We start from the raw sequence: 6,242 nt of genomic DNA, 5'->3' as shown, positions 1-6,242 counted from the left end.
CGTTTCTGTTGCTGAGCCATGTTGCAGCTTGATGTTGTGGAAGAGTTGGTCCCAACTCTGTCGTCAGGCCAGGTCTACACGTTCAAGGACAACCTTTTCTAAAGTTTCGTAAGGTTCCCAAACATCAAAAGTAAAGATACCAGCCGTGGTGTCACAATGTCACACCAACATCAATGGTGGTTGACAAGAAATTCCATAACAGCGATCATAAAATAGTCTTCTGCACCCTTCCGATTCTTGCCAAGCGCAAAAAAATTAAAGACATTAAATACGTGTTTCCAATATAGAGACTATGCAAACGCTGACTGGAGTAACTTTTGGTTTCTTATGAAGCATTCTGACTGGAACACTTTCTTCACCAGTGATAACCTTTTAGAAACACTGGAAATATTTAATACTACCACCAAATCTGCACTAGACGCTACCTTCCTTTGTAAAATTGCTTTCAAAACAATTGCGCCCTACATCAACCTAAAGGCTAAGTCTAAGCTACGAAAACTAAGAAAGACGTACTTTATATCAAAAGATTTTAGTGCCCTGCACCAGGTATACTCTGTACTTGAGGTAGTGCAAATTTATCCCAACAAAAATAAACAGACAGAAGAACGTACTGCGCTCACAGCCGCATCTAAAGTCCAAAACTTATGTCGGCTCCTCGCAAAACGCATAAGAAAGAACGAAGATCGCAACATTCACTCTTTACTGCACGATGGTGTGACGTACTATGACCAAATCGTCATATGCGAACTGCTAAGTGAATGGTTTTCACAAAACGAGAATACATCTAATGCCCCAGATAATAAAATAAAATGCATAAGCAAAAGCTATATTAGCACCATAAACTTTGACATTAGGAGTATACATACCGCCATCAAAACCCTTAAGCTGAATGCGAGCTCTGGTGTTGATGATATACCATCAATTCTCTATAAAATGTCGGGGCCGGATATACATACGTTTTTGCTCAAAATATACACACTATCATTAGAGGCGGGTACATATCCTGAAGCCTGGAAGGTAACGTATGTTCTTCCCAAACACAAATCAGGACCGAGAAACCTGGTCGGAAACTACAGACCTATAAATATCACCCCAGTTATTTCGCGCATAATGGAAAAAGTGATACAAAGTCAACTATCAGATCACCTACTTAAGGAAGGACTAATAGACCCAACACAACATGGTTTCATTAGAACAAGATCATGTAGTACATGTCTGATAGACTTCTTTAACGAGGTTACTCGCATACGTGACCAGAAAAAGCTAGTGATTATACTTTATTTCGATATAAAGAAAGCCTTTGACAAAGTACCCCATAATCTTCTAATCAACAGACTCCAGTCAGTTGGAATTATAAACCCCCTATTGCAATGGATTAAGTCTTTCCTCACAAACAGATACCAAATAACCAAGCTTAACTCTACAACATCTACACCTCGACCAATAACCAGTGGTGTTGTGCAGGGTAGTGTCTTGGGCCCATTGCTCTTTATAATTTATATCAACAATATATGCAAGTGCTTTACCACAGGTAAGACCTACCTTTACGCTGATGACTTGAAAGTCATCTATAAAACTGACATTGGTGATGTACGAAGTACTATGCACACGATCCAACATGAACTCAACAAAGTAGACGACTGGTGCAAACGCTGGGGGCTAGAGCTCAACACAGAGAAATGCGGTTGGCTATGTATTGGAAACACGTCACTTAAACTAAAACTAGCACTTAACAAAAACCCACTGCTCAGACTGACATCAGTAACTGACCTTGGGGTACATTACTCCGACAGTCTTAACTTCTCTGAACATATCTCAACTAAAGCATCTCAAATGCGGAGATTGCTTGGCTTCATCCTTCGTAATTTCTTTCAAAACGAAACTAAAATCATCCTGTATAAAGCCTGCGTAAGACCCATCGTCGAATACTGCTCGTTCTTATCTTCCAACCTACGCCTATCTGATATACTTAAGGTGGAAGGAATACAGCGAGACTTCACTCGCAAAATACTTAAGAACGACCAACTCACTGACTACAAATCCAGATGCCATATCTTAGGACTAGAACCCCTCTGGAAAAGAAGGCTTAGGTCTAACTTAATTCTTTATTTCAAACTCCTTAAAAACCCTACTTATTCCACATGTAATATAGCTCTCTACCAAGACTCACATGGATACAACCTTCGAGACAAAGTATCCACTGTCAAAATTGAAAAACACAGATCGAAAACACGTGAAAACTTCTTCCTTATCAAGTACGCATTGATATGGAACAGTCTGCCTTCTGAAGTACGCATGGCAGACAAATTACATACGTTTACAAGACTCATTGATCAAGCCCTCACCTGCATAGATCTGGTGCAAACGAACACATCCACGTCCCACACAGACATCATAGGCTCTCTACATATATAGACTGAATCGCCTTATTTCCCTACCTTGTAGTTGTATTAGATACCTTCCCCTCACTAATTCTTTTCAATTGAAGTAGACAGGCAACTCACTGGACCTATCAACATTCGGTCGCTAAATGGCGCTTATAAATACCCTAAAACGTCAGAAGAAACGTACAATCGACTGCCTACTGCCAGTGGTCGTACAACTACAGAACCTGTCACCCATCAACCGGTTAGCATAGAACAAAACAACCTCAGCGCGAATTTAGTGTGAGTTACTTCTTGTCTACTTATCAGTTTTTTACTCATCTGTACACTATGTTGCCTTACCATCAATATTATCTCACCACTCGTTATCTTACCTTATCTGTAACTAATATAAATCTCCACTTTTCTGCCTACTATGGTAAACAAATATCCTACACTATACCCTTCCTAATGCCTATACTCTGATTCGCAACCTATACTTTACTATATAGTCAATAAAAACATTGCATCAAAGCCTTACCCACAATCCATAATTTGTAACTGTCTGATAAGCTTGTAACATGGTACTTATAGAAATAGTGTTTTCCAACAGGATGTGAAACACAGAGCATTGTGTGAGGTATGATATGTATCCAAAAAATAAGCGTAAATGAGCCTAACATCACAAAAGGAGGGAGGGTGGAGTTACTGACCAGCAAGCACTGATGGTGTGGGCGATGATTTCAATCCACCCGTGTTTGTGGGGCAGAACATTTTGTTTGTATCAGGCTCTTTATGGATGATAATAAGTCAATAGATCTGTGATATTGAGATTGTTCACCTACACTCACCATTAAGACTCATGTTTCTAATTTTTGTGCTGGATTAACTATTCTACTAAGACAACCTTTAACATGCTAACTCGGACTTTTACATGAAAACTGTGTGGCAGGCATCGGATGATAAAAAAAAACTGACTGTAAAGGATATGGTTGCTATTTTACTCAACACTCTACTCTCTATATGCACTCTCTGTTCTTCCTCATTCCAACCTTGACTTCCCTCCTTCATTGGAACCTACTCCACCTTGATAAATATCACAACTCATTGTTCTTTATTACTGCCTTCTCTCTTCTGGAGCCCCTAATCGCAGTTCACTCTTGCAACATGAGCTAGTATCAATTTAATCTAATAATTTATCATACCTCCATCTGTTCCACTAATAAATGTTAAGCATTGGTTATCGTTCATATCCAAATGCCTTGCTGCTCCTGGGTTTATCTTTTTTTCTCTTCAGAATCTTGCTCTTAGGGTGAAGCTATGTAGCTTCTGACATCTGGAACAAGCTCGACGAACGCGCCTTCCCAAGGTCATAGCTCGAACCAGGCGCTCCACAAGCCTACTTTATAACAACTATAAACTTAGAAAGCTGCATCACATAAATACTTAGCACTACCGAAACCCTATTACACTTTTTGTCGAGATTGGATCTGGTATATAACGTGGACGCTATGCCCCTTTGGAAACTATTCTTATGAAAACACATTATATCTGAACGAATGAACTGCTATCAACTTTTATAGATTATAATTACTAAACAAGCTTGCTTGGGATGCATACTGTGAACCAGTATATGTTGTAAATTGTAGATCATGCCTGTAAAAATGGCGTGTACCTGCTATTGCAGAAATATATTATTATTATTATTATAATGATAATTCATCTTTATTTACCATTTAGAAAGGTTATATCCATATTCAGAAGTTGCATACTTTCCTTGGTTGACACAGGCAGTAAAGGGTTCATTATTTCATTTTAGAACTTTAGAATTTAGATTTTAATGTTCTAGTACGACCCATTGAAGTCTCAGTATTGAGAATGAATGGACTCAAGCTGTCCATACGAGGATACTATGAATTGCTTATTAAAGTTGATAATTCTTTATACACACCTTGGGAACTTTTATTTAGTGAAAAAGGACCGTCAATACTGGGTTTGAAAAATCCGAAAAGGTTCAAACTGGAGTTGTCTATATTAGTTTCCAAAGAAAAGTCTGATGCTTTACTTGAAGATTTGATAGCTGCATGTGCTAAGTGCAGCGGAGGTATGAAAACTGAACCTATAAAGCTTCAAGTAGAAGGTGATCCAGTCTTTACTAAAAGACAAGTAATCCCTTATAGTTTTTGAGATGGAGTACATAAGACATTGTACGGTTTGTGTGCGACACGTATATATATATATATACTGAGCTATACTGAGCCCACGTAACTTATTCTAGCTTCCGGACACACCAATTTTTTTATTCTTCTTGAGTCACATTTTGACCGCGTTAATTATTTGCTTTTCAAACTGGAATGTAAGCGTATATGTGTCCGTTTCTTATCTTACTCACCACACATCTGTAACCTATTTTCGTCCTGCTTCAAACGTTTATTAACGCTTGGTTGAGTTTTGATTCTCTCGCATGCTCCAACGCGCGTCACTTCGTTTTACTTCGCTTTCCGATTAACGATTGTACGAAATGTACGTACTCAAAATTCATTCTCATATTTGACTTATTTAATTCCGTTATTCACCAACGTGATTTGAGTCGATGATTATGTACGGAGATCGGTGACGTGTATATTTCAATAACGATCAGGAACTATCTTACTGAAGTCAGGTCTCCGGGCTACTAAATATAGTTGAGCCTATTCAGTCTTCAGCATAGGGTACTCCTATTTTTACGCCATTGAATTCGGAAGGCAAGGCCCCTCAAATATGTGAAGAATACAGATTAATACTTAACTTTCGCTTGTTGAAGCCAATGTGTAAGACAGTAGAAGCTGAAAATTTTCTTAATCAAGTTCAGGGGTCCAGTGTATTATCGATAGTCGACTTAAAAGATACTTCTCCTCAAATTCCTTTAGGTCAATTTTCATCTATTTCTTAAACAAAACACACTCATTCTGTTCTGTTCAGATACAATTTTCTTTAGTTTAAATTGTTCTCCAGTCATATTTCAAGAAGTAATGAATAATTTAGTCCGTGATCTTAAAGGTCTTGAACCTCATCAAGATTATATCAATAATAAATGTTTTGACAAAGCAGATCATGATCAGAGACATATTGCTTTAATACGTCGTTCAACTGAGCATATTACAGTGAATCCTAATAAGTTTTAATTTTGTGTATCTAGTTTTGAATGTCTTGAGCATCTAGTTAACGATAACGGTCTCAAACCAAATATAAGAGCGATCAACTCCACTGACAAATTCACCATCTCTGAAAATTATTGGATAACTACGTTCGCTAGTGGTTGTTAGTCAGCACTATTCCAGCTTTGTTCCTAATTTTTCTCGTGGTGCTGAATGTCCATTTGATATTTTGACATCCAATTCATTTAAATTGGGTGAGGAACATGAGCATTGCTCATGAAGTCTACTAAAGTTCCTTCAAAATGATTCTGTTCTTCGAACTTATTCACCTAGTGCATATTCTGCACTTAATATTAACGACACATCATCTGTGGGTATTGGTGAAGTTTCAGAGTTGGAAGGTAGACTAGTTATCTGTGTTTCACGCAAACTTACTTTTACTGAACTGGGTTCTTCAGAAACTCAGTGGGAAGCATCAGGCGTGCGCTTGGGCCGTCTAAAGACTTCACAAATATTTATTTGGAAAGAAATTCACTATTGTTGCTGATCAGAAACTATTAGGATTCATTTATCATCCTGAAAAATCATTAGCAGGTTCCTCAGCTGCTATGGTCCGACGATGGAATGTTACTTTGAGTGCCCATGACTACATGAATCAGCACAGAAGTGCCAAACAAATTCGACATGTTGAGTACATTTATCGACAACCATTTAAAGATAGTTCTGTTAATAATCCAGACTG

Source organism: Schistosoma mansoni, chromosome 1, assembly GCF_000237925.1.
Source record: "Schistosoma mansoni strain Puerto Rico chromosome 1, complete genome".
Classification (NCBI taxonomy): Eukaryota; Metazoa; Platyhelminthes; class Trematoda; order Strigeidida; family Schistosomatidae; genus Schistosoma; species Schistosoma mansoni.
The sequence above is the reverse complement of the archived record's forward strand: the minus strand, read 5'-3'. Positions refer to the sequence as shown.